The 26226-nt window shown below is 42.7% G+C and overlaps 1 long non-coding RNA gene across 1 annotated transcript in view; it reads left to right on the top strand.

The window, feature by feature from the left end:
* The window catches only part of LOC137344409 (uncharacterized), a 35605-nt gene extending 15078 nt beyond the window's left edge, over window positions 1-20527 (top strand). Inside the window, exon 3 of the long non-coding RNA XR_010968350.1 lies at window positions 19891-20527. This is a non-coding gene — a long non-coding RNA (uncharacterized lncRNA). The remainder of the gene's footprint in view (window positions 1-19890) is intronic.
* The last annotated feature ends 5699 nt before the right edge of the window (window positions 20528-26226 follow it).

Below are 26226 nucleotides of genomic sequence, written 5' to 3' on the forward strand. Positions count from 1 at the left end.
CAAAAATGAAATCTTTCATTAAAAGAAATGCCTAATAAATATCTATGTCTGTGTACCAATGATAGTGCAGTCGAAGTATATCTACACGTTGATGGCAGTGTGAAGCCGGAGTATATGTGTGCTGATTCCAGTATGAAATTGGAGTATGCACTCATAGTGTGAGAGTAGAGTCTGTACGTACTTAAGGGATGTGAGGTTAGAGTCCATGCGCACCAATGCAGTGTGAGGTTGAAGTGACTATATACTCATAGCAATTTTGTGCTGTTGCCCAATGCCCACTTTGTACTGGATTGAGACTGCCCAAACTCATTTTACATGGGAGCCTGATAGCCAGCAGACAGCATTCTGAACTGCATTTCAACATGGGTCCCAGAGGTGAAAAGCCAGTGTCTAACCCACTGCACCTTTCAGTTCCCTGGGATACCCACTCCTGATTACTATTAAGTGACTCCTACTGGAAAGTGCAAGCGTGTGTTGACAGGATCCAACTCAGCTATAATTTCCCGCCCTAGCCCAAATCAAACAGCCTGGAGACTCTGACTCGGTTCACATGTGAAGAGCAGCCACTTGACCAAGGTACTGAAGGCTGGCACCTCTGGAATTATACCCCAGCAAAGAAAAAATAAAGAAAAATAAACTGGTATTGCCAAATGCAGTGACCTCTTATCATTCTTGATTTTAACACTGTGCCCTCCTCTATGGGTAAAAAAGAAGTGTCCTACAAGACTTTGCCAGCATGACAAAGCATAATTTTAAAATAATATTTGATCATTTAAAAGAGATTGCACTTGATTCTGTTTTGTTTTGTAAAAACAAATAAACCCCTCCGGTATTGTACTCAGTTTGGCTGCCTTGCTGTGTCTACAGACCTGCCAAAACCAATTTATAATGCACTGCACAATTTTGGGCTGAAAATGCAGTGTTTCTCCATGGCTTGCATGCTAAAAAATAAACAAATGTCTATATATTTTGAAATGAACTTTATTCTAGGTCATTCATTGTGCTGATCAAGTCTAAAATTGTCCTCCATTGCGATATGTACTTGCTCCATCTCCTCCAATTTGTCAAGTTTCAAGAATGAGTTTTAGTAATATCCAATTTATAGATCCGAGGAATTTTTGAAAGCAGCTGTCCATTCCAGCCTTTGCAATCGTGCTGATAATACAACTTATTTATTGCAATGGAAAGAGAGCAGCAGCCAAATTGCATGGCTATTACCAGCTTGACTATCCAAGGCCACCCTGCTCCTCTCTGTACTGGTAGATGCAACGATTTTACCAACATTTCCTAGCATGGGGCCATCTTCATAAGACCATAAGAGATAGGAGCAGGAGTAGGCCATTCGGCCCCTCGAGCCTTCTCCACCATTCAATGAGATCATGGCTGATCTGATTTTTACCTCAACTCCACTCTCCTGCCTTTTCCCCATATCCTTTGACTCCTTTGCTGATCAAAAATTTGTCTAACTCAGCCTTGAATGTATTCAATAACTCATCCTCCACAGCTTTTTGGGGTAAAGAATTCCAAAGATTTATGACCCTCTGGGAGAAGAAATTCTTCCTCATTTCCGTCTTAAACGAGCGACCCCTTATTCTGAAACTATGCCCCTAGTTTTAGTTCCCCCATGAGGGGTAACATCCTCTCAGCATCTACCCTATCGAGTCCCCTCAGAATCTTGTATGGGCAGGGAAATGGAGTTAGATCACAGATCAGCCATGATCTTATCAAATGGCGGAGCAGGCACGAGGGGCTGAATGGCCTATTCCTGTTCCTATGTTCCTAAATGCCAGAAGGCCCAGGAGAGGGATGATGGTGAAGGGGAACATGGAAGTGGGGATGCCACTCAAAGCGCTCCCACGTCTCACCCGTTGCCCCTCTCTCAACCAGTACCCGCAATGCTGCCTCCTCTCCAGGTGGCCGAGTCTGCCCCTGCACAGGTGCAGGTGGAACAGTCTTTGGAGGGGCCCTAACGGGCACCGAAACCCAGAGGTCGTCCGCGCAATGCATCTCAACGGTCAGGGCATGGACAAGAGCAACCTGCCATTACCTCTGCTGAAGCCACAGGGGTAGCATCACGTAGGGGTTCCCGTAAATGTAAGGCTAACGTTTTGTGAGCACAAAAGGGATGCACAAAGGTGTATGACAGAATGTCATGTTTTTCATTTAGTTTTGTTTGTTTTGCCAAGCACATTAAAATTTGTTATCACCACTACTGCCACGTCTTTGCAAATCTTTTCTGGCTTGTGCAATAATTCCCTTTCCTGAGGATCACCATGAAGATCCACACCTGATGCCACCCATTGGGTCACTGCAGAGTGGGTGTAAGTGTATTTGGAGGGCTCTTTTGTGCACACTGGAGTTGAGGTTCCAAGTTTGTGAATTTTTGTGTTAGGAGGAAGGTGGTGGAGGCCAAACTTTGTCCCAAGTGACAGAGTGGCCTCCTGCAATGAGTGAGGGTCTCCCCCCCCCCAACCTGGTGGCTGCAACACATCTGTTTCAACTGGGAGTGTTTCCCCCAGTACGGGAAACACGCTCAGTTGATATGAAAATCCCACCCCTCCTAAAATATCCTCCCAATCAGGTCTGCAAACGACCTGAACTATGTAATTAATTGGTTTAAGTGGGATCGTGCCGGCTTTAATTGCCGGTGGGAGTCCCGCATGCGGGGGCTGTGCGCGCATCTAAGTGCGTCACTGGGGAACCCGGAAGTGGGCGGGTTGGAGACGGGTTCCGGACCCGCCCTGGGAATCCCAAATTTTAGCAGCCCCCCCGCCACGAACGCACCAACTCGGCCATCCGAAAATCGACCCCTCTGTCTCTGGGAAAGTTTAAAATTGTCAGCATTTACCTGCAGTACCTGTAGGTGGCGCTGTGACAGGCGATTTCCATTTTAATTGAGTAACACTGGCATAAAGCCGAATTTGGAAAAGATTGTTGGTGTATCCTTCTACATTTCTACACAATGGCTGATTGCTCTGCACCAGCCTTTCGCCCCTTATGATATGAGTTTATGATATGTTGCTGGGCAGTGTGCAGCCTCCTTGCCCTGAGGTAAAAGAGATCAGCAGCATTCGCAAGATACTTACAGATGAGGAACACCATTTGACCTGTCTTATTACATCCATCCAGAACAACCCTACACTCCCCATTGCTGCATCTATTTGTTTCTGAAATGATTCCAGGGTTTTCACCTTCGTCCACTCTGCCATTCCAAGTGTTGATCACTCTCCACATTAGGTAGAACCTCCTAATATCAGTCCTAAAGTTACCTTTTATTAGTTTGAACCTGTGTGCTCTTGTCCAACTGCCACAGTTTAATTTAAAGTAGTATTCCATTTTAACTTTTTCCATACTATTTTCTACCTTGTCTACCACTTTCAAAAGGCGTTTGATAAAGTGCCGCATAATAGGCTTGTCATCAAGATTGAAGCCCATGGACTAAAAGGGGCAGTAGCAGCATGGATACAGAATTGGCTATGTAACAGGAAACAGAGAGTAGTGGTGAGCGGTTGTTTTTCAGACTGGATGGAGGTGTACAGTGGTGTTCCCCAGGGGTCACTGCTGGGACCACTGCTTTTCTTGATATATATTGGTGACTTGGACTTGGGTGTAACAGGGCACAATTTCCAAATTTGCAGATGACACAAAACTTGGTAGTGTAGTGAACAGTGAGGTTGATAGTGATAGACTTCAAGAGGATATAGACAGGCTGGTGGCATAGGCGGACACGTGGCAGTTGAAATTTAAAGCAGAAAAGTGCAAGGTGATACATTTCGGTAGAAAGAATGAGGAGAGGCAATATAAACTAGAGGGCACAATTCTAAAAGGGGTACAGGAACAGAGAGATCTGGGGGTATATGTACACAAATCATTGAAGCTGGCAGGGCAGGTTGAGAAAGCGGTTAAAAAAGCATACGGGATCCTGGGCTTTATAAATAGAGGCATAGAGCACAAAAGCATGGAAGTCATGATGAACCTTTATAAAACACTGGTTGGGCCACATCTGGAGTATTGTGTCCGGTTCTGGGCACCGCACTTTAGGAAAGATGTGAAGACTTTAGAGAGGGTGCAGAAGAGGTTTACTAGAATAATTCCAGGGATGAGGGACTTCAGTTACGGGGATAGACTGGAGAAGCTGGGGTTGTTCTCCTTGGAACAGAGAAGGTTGAGAGGAGATTTGATAGAGGTATTCAAAAGGGTCTAGACAAAGTAGATATAAAGAAACTATTCCTATTGGCAAAAGGGTCAAGAACTAGTGGACATAGATTTAAGGTGATTGGCAAAAGAACCAAAGGTGACATGAGGAAAAACTTTTTTACACAGCGAATGGTTATGCACTGCCTGAGGGGGTGGTGGAGGCAGATTCAATCATGGCCTTCAAAAGGGAACTAGATAAGTACTTGAAAGGAAAAAATTTGCAGTGCCACAGGGATAGGGTGGGGGAGTGGGACTAGCTGGATTGCTCTTGCATAGAGCCGGCACGGACTCGATGGGCCAAATGGCCTCTTTCCGTGCTGTAATCTTTCTATGATTCTATGATACCACTATTTGATTGCGTCTCAGACACCTTTCCAGGATGAAAAGCCCAAGTCTCTCCAGTCTTTCCTCTTAATTCAGACCCCTGACACTAGGGATCAATAATCACAGTGTCCTGGCCAATATTTATCCCTCAACCAACATAAGAACATAAGAAATAGGAGCAGGAGTAGGCCAATCGGCCCCTCGAGCCTGCTCCGCCATTCAATAAGATCATGGCTGATCTGATCCTAACCTCAAATCTAAATTCATGTCCAATTTCCTGCCCGCTCCCCGTAACCCCTAATTCTCTTTACTTCTAGGAAACTGTCTATTTCTGTTTTAAATTTATTTAATGATGTAGCTTCCACAGCTTCCTGGGGCAGCAAATTCCACAGACCTACTACCCTCTGAGTGAAGAAGTTTCTCCTGATCTCAGTTTTGAAAGAGCAGCCCCTTATTCTAAGATTATGCCCCCTAGTTCTAGTTTCACCCATCCTTGGGAACATCCTTACCGCATCCACCCGATCAAGCCCCTTCACAATCTTATATGTTTCAATAAGATCGCCTCTCATTCTTCTGAACTCCAATGAGTAGAGTCCCAATCTACTCAACCTCTCCTCATATGTCCGCCCCCTCATCCCCGGGATTAACCGAGTGAACCTTCTTTGTACTGCCTCGAGAGCAAGTATGTCTTTTCTTAAGTATGGACACCAAAACTGTATGCAGTATTCCAGGTGCAGTCTCACCAATACCTTATATATCTGCAGCAATACCTCCCTGTTTTTATATTCTATCCCCCTAGCAATAAAAGCCAACATTCCGTTGGCCTTCTTGATCACCTGCTGCACCTGCATACTAACTTTTTGATTTTCTTGCACGAGGACCCCCAGATCCCTTCGTACTGCAGTACTTTCCAGTTTCTCGCCATTAAGATAATAACTTGCTCTCTGATTTTTCCTGCCAAAGTGCATAACCTCACATTTTCCAATATTGTATTGCATCTGCCAAATCTCCGCCCACTCAGCCAGCCTGTCTATATCCCCTTGTAGGTTTTTTATGTCCTCCTCACTCTCTACTTTCCCTCCCATCTTTGTATCATCTGCAAACTTTGATATGTTACACTCGGTCCCCTCCTCCAAATCGTTAATATAGATTGTAAAGAGTTGGGGACCCAGCACCGACCCCTGCGGAACACCACTGGCTACTGGTTGCCAGTCTGAGAATGAACCATTTATCCCAACACTCTGCTTCCTGTTAGATAACCAATCCTCCACCCATGCCAGAATATTACCCCCAATCCAGTGAGTCTTTATCTTGAGCAATAATCTTTTATGTGGCACCTTGTCGAATGCCTTCTGGAAGTCTAAATACACCACATCCACTGGTTCCCCTTTATCCACCCTGTACGTTATGTCCTCAAAGAACTCAAGCAAATTTGTCAGACATGACTTCCCCTTCATAAAGCCATGCTGACTTTGTCCTATTAAATTATGTTTATCCAAATGTTCCGCTACTGTCTCCTTAATAATAGACTCCAAAATTTTACCCACGACAGATGTTGGGCATCTGGTCTATAATTTCCAGCCTTCTGCCTACTACCCTTTTTAAATAAGGGTGTTACATTAGCAGTTTTCCAATCTGCTGGGACCTTTGCCAAGTCCAGGGAATTTTGGAAAATTATTACCAAAGCATCCACAATCCCTACTGCCACTTCCCTCAAGACCCTAGGATGTAAGCCATCAGGTCCAGGGGATTTATCCGCCTTGAGTCCCATTAATTTACTGAGTACCAATTCCTTAGTGATTTTAATCGTATTTAGCTCCTCCCCCTCCTCCCCCACCCAGATCCCCCTGTTTGTCTAGTGTTGGGATATTCTTAGTGTCCTCTACTGTAAAGACTGAAACAAAATATTTGTTCAGCATTTTTGCCATCTCCATGTTTCCCACCATTAATTTCCTGGTCTCATCCTCTAAGGGACCTACGTTTGCCTTAGCCACCCTTTTTCTTTTTATATAACTATAGAAACTCTTGCTATCTGTTTTATATTTTTTGCTAATTTATTTTCATAATCTATCTTCCCTTTCTTAATCAATCCTTTCGTTACTTTTTGCTGTCTTTTGAAGACTTCCCAATCTTCTATCCTCCCACTAAGTTTGGCTACCTTATATGTCCTTGTTTTTAGTCGGATACTATCCTTAATTTCTTTACTTAGCCACGGATGGCTGTCATTTCTTTTACACCCTTTTTTCCTCAGTGGAATATATATTTTTTGAAAGTTGTAAAATAACGCCTTAAATGAACACCACTGCTCATGTACCGTCTTACCCTTTAATCTATTTTCCCAGTCCACTTTAATCAATTCCGCTCTCATACCATCATAGTCTCCTTTATTCAAGCTCAGTACGCTTGTTTGAGAACCAACCTTCTCACCCTCTAATTGGATATGGAATGTAACCATGTTATGGTCACTCATTCCAAGGGGATCCTTAACTAGGACATTATTAATTAATCCTGGCTCATTACACAGGACCAGGTCCAAGGTTGCCTGCCCCCTTGTAGGATCAGTTACATACTGCTCAAGAAATCCATCCCTAATACACTCAATAAACTCTTCCTCAAGGCTGCCCTGCCCAATTTGATTTGTCCAGTTAATATGATAGTTAAAATCCCCCATAATTATAGCTGTTCCCTTATTACATGCCCCAACTATTTCCTGATTAATACTTCTTCCAGCAGAGTTGCAACTATTAGGAGGCCTATATACTACGCCCACGAGTGTTTTTTTCCCCTTATTATTCCTTATCTCTACCCAAACTGTTTCATTCTCCTGATCCTTTGTCCCAATATCATTTCTCTGTATTACAGTGATTCCTTCCTTTATTAACATAGCCACCCCACCTCCCCTTCCTTCCTGCCTGTCCTTCCTGATTGTTAAATACCCTGGCATATTTAATTCCCAGTCGTTGTCACCTTGCAGCCATGTTTCTGTAATGGCCACAAGATCATACCCATACGTAGTTATTTGTGCCGTTAACTCGTCACTAAAATAGATAATCTGGTCATTATCACATTGTTATTGATGGGACCTTGCTGTGCACATATTGGCTGCCATGTTTCCTACATTACAACAGTGACTACATTTCAAAAGTACTTCAATAACTGTAAAATGGTTTGGGATGTCTTGAGGTCATGAAAGGCGTGGTATAAATGCTAGTTCTTTCTTTTATCAGCCTTGTGGCTGTTTTCTGCACTGCCTCCAGCACTTGAATGCCTGTCTTGTTTCCTGGCAACCAGAATGAGATATAGTCCTTCAGGTGCGGTCTGACCATAACACTGTACAATGTATGATCACAACTTCCTCTGACTTGTATTCTACTCTATTGGCTAAATAGTTCAACATTTTATTGCTTTGATTCCTGCTCGACGTTGGCTGAACATGTTGAACATTGAGTCTACTAAGACTCTTCGATCTCTTTCAACTTCATCCGTAGCTATTTCAACACCAAGTATGTATGTTGCCCATTTTTCCTTCTTACATGCAATACTTTACACTTGTCTGCATTAAATTTCATCTGCCCTTGTTTGCCCCACTCATATTTTATTTAGCTCATTCTGTAGTTTCTGGGCTTCTTCCTTCAATTCTACTGCCCTACCTAGTTTGTTATCATCTGCAAATTTAACCACGAATTAACCATTGAGTTTCAGAATACAAGTCACTGATGTAAATTAGTAAAAGTAGTAGTCCCAACACTGAGTCTTAGGGCACCCAACTTAGTATTCCCCTCACCCGTACATTACCCCTCTAACGAATATTAATTGTTTTCTTATCCATGCCGAGGTTTTGCTCTGATTCCCTGCAGCTTTGAGCTTAGTTCGTAATCTTTTGTATGGGGAACTTTACACAATCTCGTACGGGTTACCACGGTCGACTTGGGTTGTCACTTCCTTAAAGAAATCAAGGCGATTGGTCAGACAGGATCTTCCCTGTCTAAGGTTGACTGCAGTTTACTAGGCTGTTGTACAGATAGTTCTCAAGTTTACTCATGATAATCGATTCCATTATTTTACATGGAATTGAAGTAAAACTAATGGGTCTGTTGTTGACTGTGCTACTTTGTCATTCTTTTTGAACATGCACACCACGTTAGCATGTTTCTAATCCACTGGTATCTGCTGAGTGTGCTTCCCTCAAAAATGTCCTTGCTAGTCCCTCCCAGCACTCTGGGATAAAGATAATTTAACCCTGTGGATTTATTTATTTTAAGCCCTCCCAGTTTGTCTCGTACTTCAATCTCATTCATATCAAAGTCTTGAATTATGCCTTGGTATTCTTTTTTGGGGGAAGGGCATATTGTTGATGTCTTTCTTTGTAAATACTTTGAGGATGCAATCATTCCAAATATTTACTATCTTGTGCACATTGTCAGGTTCAGGTCTGGTGGCATCTTTTAATGTTCACACCTCTTTTCTGACAGCTCTCTTGCTATTCCAGCACTGAAAACATTTTTTCTGTTATATTTTATCTCTGTAGCGAACTGTTTTTCTAGATTTCTCTGAACACCTTTTAACTTATTTCTGCATGTTCCCATATCCAACCTATTGAGCCCTTCTCCTGTAGAATTTGTAAAGATCAATATTCCTTTTTATTTCATTTTAATTTGATTGTTAATTGATTTATGGTCACACTCCTTGGGGTTAATTTTGACTTTGTGTGATGGTGTAAAATGGGTGATAGTGAGCCAGCAGCCTGTTTTCCATCTCTCCTGATTTTTATTTCCATTGAACTCAATGTAAAATGGGCTGCCGACTTGCCATCACCCATTTTACACTATCGCAATAAATGTTTTAATTTTTCCCTCATCTCTTTGAATCTAGCCCTTTTAAAATTAGAAACCTGGCTCCTGATTTTTGGTCTGATTGAGACCCAGATCATGCTAAACCTGTTCATACTGTGCTCTCTGTCTCGCAGAGGAGCATTTCCTGTGAGTTGTCTGGGTCATTTACGAATACCAAATCAAGATGAGCACTGCCTCCTACATCTTCCCCTACACGCTGAGTCATGAAGCAGTCATGCATAATATTTACCAACTCGGAATCTGAACCAATTGGATTATCCCAATTTATAATTGGTTGATTGAAGTCTGTCATTAGCATAATTTTCCTGTTCTCACACACCCTTCTTATCTCTTCATATGAAAGCCTTGTTGTGTTGAACTTGTGGTTTGTAGCAATCCCTTAATGTCAGCTTGAATTTATTCACATTAAAGACTTCTAATCAGTGTAGTTCTTTCAGTGGCTTACCCCTCCCACTGGATCAATTTAATTTACTTCCTAGTTGTCCATGACACATATGGCTGCGTCACCTCCTTTTCTGTCTTTTCTGAACTTTCTGCACACTCCATACCCCTGGATTAAATTAATTTGTATCCACTGGGTTTAGCCATGATTCTGATATTCCCAACAATTTGTAGTTTTCTACTGCCACAACAACCTCCAGTTCGGTCATCTTTTTTCTAAAGCTTCCAGCTTTCATATATAAGCATCTTGATGTAGATTGCATTCTTTCATGTGTCTCCGTCAAACCCCCCCTCCCAAACTTATAAACCCTGAACTGCGTCAGCAGCCTAGGCTGAATTCCACCTGAAATATTTCCCCCCCTCCCCCACTCGTCCAACCACAGCCTTGGGCATTCACCCTCTCCTCACCTCGGCCCTCCCCCTGCCCACTATTGGCATTGGCTGCTTGCCTGATACTGTTCTCGTCCTTCGTCCTTCCCCCCCCCCCACCCACCCAATAGCTGCTCGTCAACTAGACTACTCTCTCCTTGTACGCCAGCAGGCTTGGACTCTACCCTCCCACCTGCCACCTCAGCAGCCCCCCTCATGCCCACCTGCCCGCCACCTCAATCGCCTGCCACTTAGGCTTCTTTCCTGCCTTCTTGTTGACGGGGGCTGCTCACACTTTAGGTGAAATGGTGGCTTGCCCATGGACCTATGGACCCCTCGCTTTCCCCAAGCTGACAATATTATGAGGACTGGGAATTACCCCCCTCCACACCCCCATGGCCCACAACATCTTCTCTTGGCCAGCATACTCTCAACCCTTGTTGTTAGTTCGAAAATATTCCCTCCCTGAATGATGGACATTTTCCAGTTTCCCTCATTGAAGATCTTTTTGCTCACAGCCCCACTGAAGGACTTTTCTCCCATCCCCATCTCCATCTCCACTGAACCTCCATTCGTGGCCGGCAACCCTGCCGCTGTAGGACTTTCTGGGACTGGACCCCTTTCCTTTCTGAAGGTCTCTTAGAACAACCCCTCCTGTGGAACGACCTGTGGGGACTGGGGAATTACCCCCTCCCCTCATTGAGGCTCTGGCCTGCCGCTGCCCCTCCTCCCCTGCTGATCTTTTCTGTCCTGGATTCCCCCCCTCCCCCAAGCCCTCAGAAGGACTTTTCCCCGCACTTCCCAATCAGGATTGGTAACCCGATCCCCCAGTAACCGAATTCTCCCCTGAAAGACATTTCAAGACTAAACCCCTCCATCCCCCACAAAAGGACATTTGTCTCCCATCCTGCTGATGGTCTTTCTGAGCCTGGAACCCAACCCACCTGTTGGCAGACTTGTCTGGTCTGTAACCCCTCCCCCTCCTGTAAAATGGGGACTGAATTGCATCTGAACATTCTATTCCAATTATCCCCAACCCTCTAACCCCGCATCATCTTGGTCTCTTGATTTTGACTCCCTGTGTGCAATGCCACAGTCTCCAGGTGCTTTACATGTAGCTGGACAAACAGTGCACAGCAGGCAGGAGGGGAGAAAAAGGAAAGGGGAATATATTCAGTCCATTCACTGGGCTTTTAATTAACAGCAACTAAATCCAAGGTTTTAAAAAAAGTTAAATGTTTTAGTTAATGTTTTGCTGCAGGCAAAATTACTACAGTATGGACCAAATAAATAAATGATTAACAATATATGATTTTTAAATGCTGCAATAGTGCGATATAAAATGCATCATTAGTTTGTATGTATTAGATATTTTAATTTTAAAAAATCATCTTTGTACTGTTTTGCCCTAATGTCTTTTTCTAAACAAGAAAAATTGCATTTAGAATCTTAATTTTAAAATAATATTTGTTAAAAATTATATTTTAAAAGTCACTGATTTATAGATGGCACACATATGAGATCAGCTAACTTAGTACAGACCTGGAAGTGAAACTATGCTTTCTGGTCTCTATAACTTAGTATTACCGTGGGCCATGTCTGTACCAACTGGGCCATCAGCTCTATATTTTTTATACTTTCAATAGTTTCTATTGTCTTGCATGGTGTGTTGCCCCATTGGTGCCAGGGTAAAGGACATCACTGAACGGGTACAGAACATTTTGCAGTGGGAAGGGGAACAGCCAGTAGTCATGGTCCATGTTGGAACCAATGACATAGTTAGGAAGAGTTTCAGGAGCTTGGGAGGAAGTTAAAGCGCAGGATCTCAAAGGTAGTAATCTCTGGATTACTCCCAATGCCACATGCTAGTGAGTATAGGAGCAGTAGGATAAGACAGGTTAACACACGGCTGGAGAAATGGTGCAGGAGGGAGTGCTTCAGATTCCTGGGACATGGGACCAGTTCTGGGGCAGGAGGGATCTGTACAAGCTGGACAGGTTGCACCTCAACAGAACTGGGACCAATACCCTCACAGGGCGATTAACTGGTGCAGTGGGGGAGGATTTAAACTAATTTGGCAGGGGGAGGGCCACCAGGATGAAGTATTAGAGTGGAGATACAAGATGCACAGAGGACTGGGGGAGACAAACAGCATTAAAATAAAAAGTAGTTCAGAACTAAGAGGGATCAGGCGGGGGGAAATGCGAGGCAGTCTAAGATGGGTTTGGAGTGCATGTACGGAGCGTGGTAAATAAGGTTGGTGCGCTGCAAACACAAGTCACCACATGGGATTATGATATAATGGCTCAAACAAGGGGAGGAATGAGCACCTGGCTACGATGTATTCAGAAAAGATAGGGAAGGAAAAATAGGAGGGGGGTTGGCAGCATTGATCAAAGGGAAGTTAGGGTGGAAATTGCAGAGGTCACAATCTTCCAATCCTCCTTAGATATGGGAATGGTGCTAGAGGACTGGAGGATTGCAAGTGTTACAGCACTAGAAAGGGATGATGTACCTGAGGGTTCAAAGACACAATCTAGATTAGATTAGAATTAAGGAACAATAGCTGAGCTATTACGTTGCTGGGTGTATAATATAGGCCACCAAATAGTGTCAAAGAGATAGAGGGGCAAATTTGCAGGCAAATTGCAGAAAGATGCAAGAACTTTAGAGTAGTGATAATGGGGGACTTCAATTATCCTAATATAGACTGAAAAAATTACAGTGTAAAGGGCAAAGAGGGAGAGGAATTCCTGAAATGTGCACAAAAGAACTTTCTTGATCAATGTGTTTCTAGCCCAACGAGAAAGGAAGCAATGCTGGATCTGATTCTGGGGAATGAAGTGGGGCAAGTAGATCATGTTTCAGTGGGGAGCATTTGGGAAACAGTGATCACAATATCATTAAGTTTAGAGTAATTATGGAAAAGGATATGGAAAAATCAAATGTGAAAATACTCAACTGGAGGAGAGCAAATTTCAGTGAGTTGAAAAGGGATCTGGCCCAGGATGATTGGAATCAAAGATTGGCAGGTAAAACAGTAAATGAGCAATAGGAGGCCTTCAAAGAGGAGATAGTTCAGGTACAGACTAGACACATTCCCACGTTGGGGAATGGAAGGGAATCCAAAGCTAGAGCTCCCTAGATGACTAAAGATATAGAGATTAAAATGAAACAGAAAAAGGAGGCGTAAGATGAATGTCAGGTTCATAATTCAGTAGAGAACCAAACTGAATACAAAAAGTGCAGACTAGAACTGAAAAAGGAAATAAGAGGGGCAAAGAGAGTGTATGAGAATAAATTAGTGGGTAACATAAAAGGGAACACAAAAATTTTTTATAAACATATAAATAGTAAAAGGGTAGTCAAAGGAAGGGTGGGGCCGATTAGGGACCAAAAAGGAGATCTCCTTGTGGAGGCAGAGCACATGGCTGAGGTACTATATGAGTACTTTGCATATATCTTCACTAAAGAAGAGGATGCTGCCAATATCACAGAAAAGGATGAGATAGTAAAGAAATCGGATAGGATAAAATAGATAAAGAGGGGGTACTTAAAAGGCTGGCAGCGCTCAAAGTCGAGTCACCCGGTTCGGCTGGGATGAATCCTCGGTTGCTGAGGGAAGTAAGGGTGGAAATTGCGGAGGCTCTGGCCACAATCTTCCAATCCTCCTTAGATATGGGAGTGTTGCCAGAGGACTGGAAGATTGCAAAAAAGGAGAGAGGGATAAACCTGGCATGTAGAGGCCAGTCAGCCCAACATTGGTGGTGGGGAATCTTTTAGAGACAATAATCCGGGACAAAATTAATTGGCACGTGGAAAACTATGGGTTAATAAATGAAACCCAGCTTGGATTTTTAAAGGCAAATTGTGTTTGACTAACTTGATTGAGTTTTTTGATGAAGTAACGGAGAGGGTTGATGAGAGTAGTGCGGTTGATGTGGATGGACTTTTAAAAGGCATTTGATAAAGTACCACATAATAGACGTTAGCAAAATTGAAGCCCATGGGATTAAAGGGGCAATAGCTGCACGGATAGGAAATTGGCTAAGGGACAGAAAGCAGAGAGTATTTGTGAACAGTTGTTTTCAGATTGGAGGGAAGAGTGCAGTGGATCCCGCAGGGATCAGTGTTGGGACTACTGCTCTTTTTAATATATATTAATAGGAACATAGGAACAGGAGTGGGCCATTTAGCCCCTCGAGCCTGTTCTGCCGTTCAATGAGATCATGGCTGATCTGTGACCTAACTCCATATACCCACCTTAGCCCCATAACCCTTAATACCTTTAGTTGACAAAAATCTATTAATCTCTGATTTAAAATTAACAACTGAGCTAGCATCAGCTGCTGTTTGCAGAAGAGAGTTCCAAACTTCTACCACCCTTTGCATGTAGAAGTGTTTCCTAACTTCACTCCTGAAAGTCCTGGCTCTAATTTTTAGGCTATGTCCCCTAGTCCGAGACTCCCCAACCAGAGGAAATAGTTTCTCTCTATCTACTCTATCAGTTTCCTTTAATATCTTGAAAACTTCGATCAATCATTCCTTAATCTTCCAAATTCCAGGGAATACAATCCTATTTGTGTAATCTCTCCTCGTAATTTAACCCTTGGAATCCAAGTATCATTCTAGTAAATCTACGCTGCACTCCCTCCAAGGCCAATATATCCTTCCTAAGGTGCGGTGCCCAGTACTGAACACTGTACTCCAGGTGTGGTCTAACCAGGGCTTTGATTAGCTGCAGCATAACTTCTACTCCTTGTATTCTAGTCCTCTAGATATAAAGGCCAGCATTCCATTAGCCTTTTTGATTATTTTCTCTACTTGTCCATGACATTTTAATGATCTATGTACATGGACCCCTAAGTCTCTTTGGACCTCCACTGTTTCGAGCTTTTCACCATTTAGAAAGTACTCTGATCTATCCTTTTTTGGTCCAAAGTGGATAACCTCACACTTGCCCACATTGAAATCCATTTGCCACAGTTTTGCCCATTCACTTAATCTATTAATATTTCTCTGTAATTTTATGCTTCCATCTACACTGCTTACAATGCTGCCTATCTTTGTGTCATCGGCAAACATAGATATGTGGCTTTCTATCTTGTCATCTAAGTCATTAATAAATATAGTGAATAATTGAGGCCCCAACACAGATCCCTGTGAGACACCACTAGTCACATCCTGCCAATTTGAGTACCTGCCCATCATCCCTACTCTCTGTCTCCTGTCGCTCAGCCAATTTCCTAACCAGGTCAATAATTTGCTTGGACTTGGGTATACAGGTCATAATTTGAAAGTTTGCAGATGACACGAAACTCGGAAATCTAGTAAACAGTCAGGAGGATAGTAACAGACTTTAGGAGGACATAGACGGACTGGTGAAATGGGCAGACACATGGCAGATGAAATGTAATGCAGGGAAGTGTGAAGTGATACATTTTGGTAGGAAGAATGAGGAGAGACAGTATAAAATAAATAGTATAATTTCAAAGGGGGTGTAGGAACAGAGAGACCTGGGGGGTGTATGTACACAAGCCTTTGAAGATGGCTGGACAAGTTGCAAAGGCTGTTAAAAAGGCATACGGGCTCCTCGGCTTTATAAATAGAGTACAAAAGCAAGGAAGTTATGCTAAACCTTTATAAAACACAAGTTAGGCCCAGCTGGAGTATTGTGGCCAATTCTGGGCACCAAACTTTAGGAAGGATGTCAAGGCCTTAGAGAAGGTGCAGAGGAGATTTACTAGAATGGTACCAGGGATGAAAGACTTCAGTTACATGGAGAGATTAGAGAAACTGGGGTTGTTCTTTTAGGAGCAGAGAAAATTAAGGGGAGATTTGATGGAGGTTTTCAAAATCATGAAGGGTTTTGATCGAGTAAATAATGATATTTTCAGTGGCAGAAGGGTTGATGACCAAAGAACGCAGATTTAAGGTCATTGGCAAAAGAACCAGAGGTAACATGAGGAAAATAAAATTACACAGCGACTTGTTTTGATCTGGAATGCACTGCTTGAAAGGGTGGTGGAAGAAGATTCAATAAAAACTTTCAAAAGGGAATTGGATAATTACTTGAAGGGGAAAAAATTGAAGGGCTGTGGGTAAAGAGCAGGAAAGGGGGATGAATTGGATAGCTCTTTCAAGTAGCCGGCACAGGCACGATGGGCTGAATGGCCTCCTTCTGTGCTGCATCGTTCTATAATTCTATATCCACATACAAAAATATGCTTTTACTAAGATTTACCTGCAGCTAGTTAATTAACTCTCTTTAATAAGGCATAAAATTATAAATGAATTGTATTAAGTTCTACTGAATACATTCATCAACATTGAATCATTTGATGATGACTGCACAAGCTGCTTTTTGTCACACTCCCAGTACTGCAGTCATTTGTAATTATGCCTTGCAGTGTCATCAATAATTTTAATCAGGGATCATAGACTCTGTAGATAATTAATCTATAGGCTTGATTATGCTTAATTTGCAGAATTCTAGACAAAAAAGATTGAAAAGTTATCTTGGTGTTTGCATTCCAGCTATATTCCTGACATCAGTCGTCGGGAAAATGCTGGAAACCATTATTAAGGAAGTGGTAACAAGGCACTCTTAGAAACTTATAATATGATTAGGCAGAGTCAACACGGTTTTATGAAAGGGAAATCGTGTTTGACAAATTTATTAGAGTTTTTTGAGGTTGTAAACTAGCAGCGTAGATAAAGGGGAACGAGTGGATGCAATATATTTGGATTTTCAAAAGGCATTCGATAAGGTGCCACATAAAAGATTGTTACACAAGCTAAGGGCTCATAGAGTTGAGGGTAATATATTAGCATGGATAGAGTAATTGGTTATTGGACAGAAAACAGAGTGTAGTGATAAACGGGTCATTTTCAGATTGGCAGGCTGTAACTAGTGGCGTGCCGCAAGGATCAGTGCTTGGGCGTCAGCTATTTACAATCTATATTGATGACTTAGATGAAAGGACTGAGTGTAATGTATCCAAGTTTGCTGACGATACAAAGCTAGGTGGGAAAGTAAGCTGTGAGGAGGACACAAAGTGACTGCAAAGGGATATAGACAGGTTAGGTGAGTGGGCAAGAGGCATGTTGGTCTTTATTGCAAGGGAATTGGAGTACAAGAGTAAGGAAGTCTTACTACAATTGTGCAGGGCTTTGGTGAGACCTCACCTGGAGTACTGTGTACAGTTTTGGTATCCTTATCTAAGGAAGCATATACTTGCCTTAGAGGCGCTGCAATGAAGGTTCACTCAATTGATTCCTGGGATGAGAGGGTTGTCCTATGAGAAGAGATCGAGTAGAATGGGCCTACACTATCTGGAATTTAGAAGAATGAGAGGTGATCTCATTGCAACATATAAGATCCTGAGGGGGCTTGACAGAGTAGATGCTGAGAGGTTGTTTCCCCAAGCTGGAGAGTCTAGAACTTGGCGGGGGGGCACTTAAGACTGAGATGAGGAGGAATTTCTACCTTCAGAAGGGTGTGAATCTTTGAAATTGTCTACCCCAGAGGGCTGTGAATGCTGAGTCGTTGAATATGTTAAAGGCTGAGATAGATAAATTTTTGGAATCTAGGGGAATCAAGGGATATGGGGATCGGGCTGGAAAGTGGAGTTGAGATCGAAGATCAGCCATGATCTTATTCAATGGCGGAGCAGGCTCGAGGGGCCATATGGCCACTCCTGCTCCTATTTCTTATTTTCTTATTGCCCTGTGGGGCTTATGGAGAAGAATCAGCAATAGCTGCTTTCCATTCTGCGTGAAATACAAGGGCTGTAGGAAGTGACAATTGATATATTCAAGTATTTTTAAAGAGACTGATCAATTGAAAATGTAGGTAAAGGGGGGTTTGTGAAAATAACCTGGTCAGAGTTTATGGAAAAACAATGGGGTTGAATTTCTACGAGGATCTCCCGATCATCTGCGTAACTTCGGCAGAAGATCAATGGAAACCCCCGAGAAACGGCATAAATGACATTGATACATTTCACCCATGGCTTCCATGGTTCCTCTGTTGAAGTTACAACTGGCGGCCAGGAGAACCCTAAAAGAAATTCTACATTGAAGTCTCAAAATTCTACAACTTTTGTGCAGAACTGAGTAATTGTTCCCTGTGTTAGTAATATTGACTCTGCAGCTGTAACACTAAAGTGTTGGTGGAGTCCAAAAGAGTAACCTTTATAACCTTTCTGAACAAGTGTGACAATTTGTCCTACATTATTAGCATATTTCACATGGGTCTGCAGCCAGTTTGAGTGTGTTCAAACTTATTTCATGCAGGATTCTTATAGCCAACAGAGGGAATAGAATTTCACCCCCTTCGAACATGCTGGAAGCATCCAAACACCATCCTGTTTTCTTTTCTTCAGATGCTTTTTCTAAAATCATCCATAAGGAGACACTGGGTTACCTCAGTATCATCAACCAAAATAATCTTACAAATGTTTCCCTTTTTAGAGGGGCACAACTAATAAACACCCAAATCATACAAAAGACAAAGGAAACGAATCAAACTATATAATCATATTATTTCCAGCGTCTAGTACACATTCCAGTCCCCGCGGCGCCCACCAGTTACGGAAGCTTTTTTTTTCAGATACTGATGGACTTGCTGTGTATATCCCGCATTTTTTGTTTTCTGCATTCATTTTATCAGATAAGTCTGAGCCTGAAGTCTTAGGGTATAAGAATAAGACACAATGTACTCTAACATGCAGTCCTCAGACTGTCTTGATATTGGATGGGCATAATTAGGAATCTGTGACTTGCAAGTTATAATCATCATCTAATGGCACAGGAAATTAGTGAGGGTGGAGCTTCTATAACTGAGGCCATTTATTTGCAGTTATATATGAACATAAGAACATAAGAAATAGGAACAGGAGTGGGCCATATGGACCGGCAAGCCTGATCCGCCGTTCAATAAGATCATGATGGATCTTCGACCTCAACTCCACTTTCCAGCCCAATCCCCATATCTCTTGATTCTCCTAGAGTCCAAAAAATCTATCTATCTCAACCTTGAATATACTCAATGACTCAGCGTCCACAGCCCTCTGGGGTAGAGAATTCCAAAGATTCACAACCCTTTGAGTGAAGAAATTCCTCCTCATCTTAGTCTTAAATGGCCGACCCCTTATCCTGAGACTATGCCCCCTAGTTCCAGTAGTGGAGGCGTGGGGATGGCCTTAGTGAGGTGTTCGTCGTCATCGATGACATGTTGAAGGCTGCGAAGAACATGACGTAGTTTCTCCGCTCCGGGGAAGTACGACAGTTCCGACGGGCCACAGCGAAAAATCGCATAGACCTCCTCAGAAGACAAACACGGGTCACAACCAACAGAGTACCCTTCGTGGTCCACTACTTCCTCGGAGCGGAGAAACTACGCCATGTTCTTCGCAGCCTTCAACATGTCATCGATGACGACGAACACCTCACTAAGGCCATCCCCACGCCTCCACTACTCGCCTTCAAACAGCCACCTAACCTCAAACAGACCATCGTTCGCAGCAAATTACCCAGCTTTCAGGAGAACAGCGTCCACGACACCACACAACCCTGCCACGGCAACCTCTGCAAGATATGCCAGATCATCGACACAGATACCACCATCACACGAGAGGACACCACCCACCAGGTACATGGTTCATACTCGTGTGGCCAACGTTGTCTACCTCATACGTTGCAGGAAAGGATGCTCCGGAGCATGGTACATCGGCGAGACCATGCAGACACTGCGACAACGGATGAACGGACACCGCGCAACAATCGCCAGACAGGAGGGTTCCCTCCCAGTCAGGGAACACTTCAGCAGTCAAGGACATTCAGCCTCCGATCTTCGGGTAAGCGTTCTCCAAGGTGGCCTTCAAGACACACGACAACGCAAAATCGTCGAGCAGAAATTGATCACCAAGTTCCGCACCCATGAGGACAGCCTCAACCGGGATCTTGGGTTCATGTCACGCTACTTGTAACCTCACCAGCGGAAAAAAGTTATCTGTTTTTAATACAACTGGTCATTCTCTCTCTCTCTCTCTCTGCCTTTCTGGTCTCTCTCTCTCTCTCTCTCTGTCTTTGTGATCTGACCCCTTGTGTATTCAGTATTCTTGGATGTAATGTTTCCCTGACTAACCTGTCTGAACACCATCCACTCCTTTGATTGCTGTGATTATCTCTCTGCCGAGGTGTTATAGGGGGCAGTTAGAAAGATTATCTGTAATCACCAGGCATTGTTCTCTGACTATATATGCTGTGCCTTTATGGAACCCTTCACTCACCTGACGAAGGAGCAAAGCTCCGAAAGCTTGTGATTTCAAATAAAGCTGTTGGACTATAACCTGATGTTGTGCAACTCCTTACATTTGTCCACCCCAGTCCATCACCGGCATCTCCACATCATCCTGTGAATAACCTCACATTTTCCTACATTATACTCCATCTGCCGCCTTCTTGCCCACTCACTTAACCTGTCTATATCCCTTTGCAGACTCCTTGTGTCCTCCTCACAATTTACTTTCCCACCTAGCTTTGGATCATCAGCAAACTTGGATACATTACACTCGGTTCCTTCATCTAAGTCATTAATATGGATTGTAAATAGCTGAGGCCCAAGCACCGATCCTTGTGGCACCCCACTAGTTACTGCCTGCCAACCTGAAAATGACCCGTTTATCCCTACACTCTGTTTTCTTCCATTAACCAATCCTCTATCCATGCTAATATATTACCCCCAACTCCATGAGGCCTTATCTTGAATAACAACCTTTTATGTGGCACCTTATCGAATGCCTTTTGAAAGTCCAAATGTACTATATCCATTGGTTCCTCTTTATCTACCCTGCTAGTTACATCCTCAAAAAACTCTAATAAATTTGTTAAACATGATTTCCCTTTCATAAAACCATGTTGACTCTACCTAATCATATTATGATTTTCTAAGTGCCCTGTTACCACTTCCTTAATAATCGACATATTAATAACTCACTGACATTCCTCTACTCTTGGCAAGAATTTCTGTTGATGCCGATTAATGTGGTCAGGAGTGGGAATGAATCAATACTTCTTCAAGCAGGTTATTTCTGATCTCTGGGACTACCCCAATGTAGTTCCATGCTATAAAAGTATTAACGGCCATGAAGAGGCTCCCTAAAATGCATAACCAATTCAGCCCTTCGGATCACTCTAACTGTGTACAGTAGACCTGTCAGGTGGGTCAGGATGATGCTGCTTGTGTATTTTGCTGTGTGAGAATTCATTCTTTCAAAATGAAAAGGGCACATGGGGAAAAAAAAATTTCTACATATTTTGGAAATAAGTACTGGAGGTAGTTTAAAAGAGGGGATAGACATGGGTCTTCACACCAAAATGTCTCAAAGTCTGGGCTCTGGTGTGGAACAGATGTGACCATTCCATCCCAACTGCATGGATGAGGTACTGCCCAATGCTTTTGAACAGTCCCACCAAGAGTCAACAGCTTGAGAAGGGCAGAAAAATAGCAAAGAAAAAGGTGGGCTGAGATGGTTCTGTAAATGCACTTGAATGACAGGATGAGCAAGATAGACTGAAGGCAGTTTTCTCAATCCCAGATTAAAACAAATATTGCATAAACTTTATAAGTCTAAAGAGAAAAGTCAAGGCTGTAGAGCAGAGTAGCGATTTGCATAAAAACAAGCAGAGTGTGTCAGGAAGGGACAGAGAGTTTAACAAAGGTAATAGGGCATTAGTGACTCAGGTCACCTCAGGAAAAAATAGTAAAAAGTTAAAATTAAAGTCACTATATCTGAATGCACGAAGCATTCGTAACAAGATAGGTGAATTAATGGCACAAATAGAGATAAATGGGTTTGATCTAGTCGCCAGTACTGAGATGTGGTTGCAGGGTGACCAAAGTTGGGTACTAAATATTCTAGGGTGCTTGACTTTTAGAAAAGATAGGCAAAATGGAAAAGGAGGGGGTGGGGGGGGGGCAGCCCTGATAATAAAGGACGAGATAAAGGCAGTAATGTGAAAGGATCTTAGCTCAAAATCAGGATGTAGAATCAGTATGGGTGGAGCTAAGAAATAACAACGGGCAGAAAACACTGGTGGGAGTAGTTTTTGGGCCCTCTAACCATAGTTATAGTGTTGGACAAAGTATAAATAAGGAAATTAGAGGAGGATGTAACAAGAGTAATGCAATAATCATGGGGGATTTTAATCTTCATATAGACTAAGCAAACCAAATTGACAAAAGTAGTTTGGAGGACGAGTTCATGGAATGCATTTAAGACAGTTTTCTGGAACAATATTAAGAGGAACCAACTAGGGAACAGGCTATTTTAGATTGAATATTGTGTAATTAAGCCTGAAACTAGTGGTTTTAAATTTAAACAAAGCCAATTACGTAGGTATGAGGGGCGAGTTAGCTAAGGTAGATTGGGAAATTAGATTAAAAGATATGACGGTAGATAAGCAATGGTGAACATTTAAAGAAATAATTCATAATTCTTAATGAATATACATTCCCTTGAGGAATAAAAACTCCATGGGAAAAATGATCCAACCATGGTTAACTAGAGGAGTTAAGGATAGTATTAAATGAAAAGAAGAGACTTACAATGTTGCCAAAAAGAGTAGTAGGCCTGAGGATTGGGAGGGTTTTACAAATCAGCAAAGGATGACCAAGTAATTGAACAAGAGGGAAATATTGAATATGAGAATAAATTAGCAAGAAATATAAAAACAGATTGTAAGAGATTCTACAAGTATGTAAAAAGGAAGAGATTAGCAAAAGTAAACATGGGACCCTTAGAGGCAGAGACAGGAGAAATTATAATGGGGAATAAAGAAATGGCAGAGACGTTAAACAAATATTTTGTATCTGTCTTCACAGTAGAAGACACAAAAAACATACTGGAAATAGTGGAGAACCAAGGGGCTAATGAGAGTGAGGAACTTAAAGTAATGAAGATTGGTAAAGAAAAAGGACTGGATAAACTAATGGGACTAAAAACCAACGATCCCGTGGACCTGATGGCCTATACCCTAGGGTTTTAAAAGAGGTGGCTGCAGAGATAGTGGATGCATTGGTTTTGCTCTTCCAGAATTCCCTAGATTCTGGAACGGACCGGGGGGTTGGAAGGCAGCAAATGTAATCCCGCTATTCAAGAAAGGAGGGAGAGAGAAATCAGGGAACTATAGGCCAGTTAGCCTGACATCAGTAGTAGGGAAAATGCTAGAATCTATTATTAAGGACGTAGTAACAGGGCACTAAGAAAATCAAAATAGGGTTAGGCAGAATCAGCATGGTCTTATGAAAGGGAAACATGTTTGACAAATCTATTAGAGTTTTTTGAGGGTGTAACTAGCAGGCTAGATAAGGGGGAACCAGTGGATATGGTATATTTGGATTTCAAAAGGCATTCGTTAAGGTGCCACACAAGAGGTAATTATACAAGATTCGGGCTCATGGGATTAGCAGTAATATATTGGCGTGGATTGAGGATTGGTTAACGGACAGAAAACAGAGAGTAGGAATAAACGGGTCATTTTCAGGTTGCCAGATTGTAAACTAGTGGGGTGCCGCAAGGATCAGTGCTTGGGGCTCAGCTGTTTACAATATATAACAATGATTTAGATGAGGGGACCAAACTGTTTACAATATATAACAATGATTTAGATGAGGGGACCGAGTGTAATGTATCCAAGTTTGCTGACAATACAAAGCTAGGTGGGAAAGTAAGCTGTGAGGAGGACGCAAAGAGTCTTCAAAGGGATATAGATAGGTTAAGTGAGTGGGCGAGAAGGTGGCAGATGGAATATAAAATGGGGAAATGAGAAATTATCCAGTTTGGTAGGAAGAATAGAAAGGCAGAATATTTTTTAAAAGGTGAGAGACTAAAGAAATGTTGGTAGTCAGAGAGATTTGGGTGTCCTTGTACATGAATCACAGAAAGTTAACATGCAGGTACAGCAAGCAACTAGGAAGGCAAATGGTATATTAGCCTTTATTGCAAGGGGGTTGGAATATAAGAGTAAGGAAGTCTTGCTGTAATTATATAGAGCTCTAGTGAGACCACACCTGGAGAACTGTGTACAGGTTTGGTCTCCTTAACCTAGGGAAGGGTTGCAATGAAGGTTCATGAGATTGATTCATGGGAAGAGAGGGTTGTCCTGTGAGGAAAGATTGCATAGAATGGGCCTATATTCTCTGGAGTTTAGAAGAATGAGAGGTGATCTTATTGAAACATATAAAATTCTTAGAGGGCTTCACAGGGTAGATGCTGAGAGGGTGTTTCCCCTGGCTGGAGAGTCTAGAATTAGGGGTCATCGTCTCAGGATAAGGGGTCGGCCATTTAGGACCGAGATGAGGAAAGATTTCTTCACTCAGAGGGTTGTGAATCTTTGGAATTCTCTACCCCAGAGGGCTGTGGATGCTCAGTCGTTGTGTATTCAAGACTGAGATCGATGGATATTTGGACACTAAGGGAATTAAGGGATATGGGGATAGGACCAGAAAGTGGAGTTGAGGTGGATCATCACCCATGATCTTATTGAATGGCGGAGCAGGCTTGAGGGGCCACATGGCCTACTCCTGGTCCTATTTCTTACGTTCTTACATGAGAGTAGAAATTTATGTACCTGTTTGGGTGTGTGGGGGTAATTTTATATGTTGGTCCTATTATTCCTTTTGGCTGATTTCCCTCCTAGAGAAGCGATTGTGCACTTCCGATGCTATGATATTTAAATGGCAACTTTCCCTCTTGCCTTCTGTTTATATCAATTGTGGATTCATTGTTAACTTAAGCACACATATGAGAGATACTCCTGATAGCTCTGTGGTAAATTGTCTTTCTGGCATTCTACAGAGCTATATGGACCAAGAAGATCCATAGGCTGAGCTAAGTTGGCTGATTCAAGCAAGGTAGTGGTGGGGCACTACATTTGGCCTCAGTGCCTCAGATCACTATCGAGTGACCTCTGCTGGAAATTGCCCCTTCATCATTGGATAAGGACGGGATTAAGTTTGGCTCTGATGCATTTCACCACGGTGAATAGCTTGCTAACATGATCCAGGCTCATACATTTTATTTTGATCAGGTCGGTGTCTAACACATGAAAACCATCACCATGTATAAAAGTCTCCAAACTAAGCTACTGAGATATCCACATGGAGAGTTTCCTTTTGCCTGATATGGAGTGTACTCTTTTTCCCTGTAAGCACACATCGCACCCATCAGAGAGCTTAGGCACAGATTAACCAATGCCAAGGATTAGAGGACCTAAAATGTGCACAGGTGTACAACTGATGTTTAACCAGCTACAAGCATGACAACTTACCAGCACAGACCATTGGTAAAGTTCCCCCTGCCTGCTCCATGAAACCCAGATCACTCATCAGGGCATTGGCTTGCAGGGTTATCTGGAGCCAAATGGGAAGAATTTCAGCCCAAGTGGCAGGTGTACTCCTGTAGATTCCATTAATGAGCCTGGCTGGTTATTTAATCATCATCACTATTGCCAGGCTGGTACAGATATTGGGTTACTGGGTATCCCAAGGAGGGTTCACTCAGTTCCAATCATCCATTGCCAAATGTGACATCTTGAAGCCAAATGAACCACTTGGGGGCTTGCTTCCCCTGCATTCCATGAGGATAGTTGTTTATTGGTCGAGGTTTGCGCATTAAGAGCAGCCAGGAGCAAGACATCAGACATCTGCTGATGCCCATGGAACTGCACCCAGTGCATATGTATTTAATTGGCTGTAAAGTGCTTTGGGGCATTCTGAGGTCATGAACTACGCCATGTTAATGCAAATTCTTTCTCTTCTTTATATGACATTTAAAAAAAAAATTTGCAATCTGTCTCCATGATTGTGATCTTAACTATCGCCTTTAACACTCCCAGAATGCTGCTAATGAAGCTTTAGCAGCTTTTATGGAGGGGAACCAGGATGGGGCGACTGCAGCGAATCCCTCTCCCAGCAAACCACTTCCCTGGGTGCATACCTTGCTGACTGATTACGTCATCTGTACAGGCGAATTCC

Source organism: Heptranchias perlo, chromosome 27, assembly GCF_035084215.1.
Source record: "Heptranchias perlo isolate sHepPer1 chromosome 27, sHepPer1.hap1, whole genome shotgun sequence".
NCBI lineage: Eukaryota > Metazoa > Chordata > Chondrichthyes > Hexanchiformes > Hexanchidae > Heptranchias > Heptranchias perlo.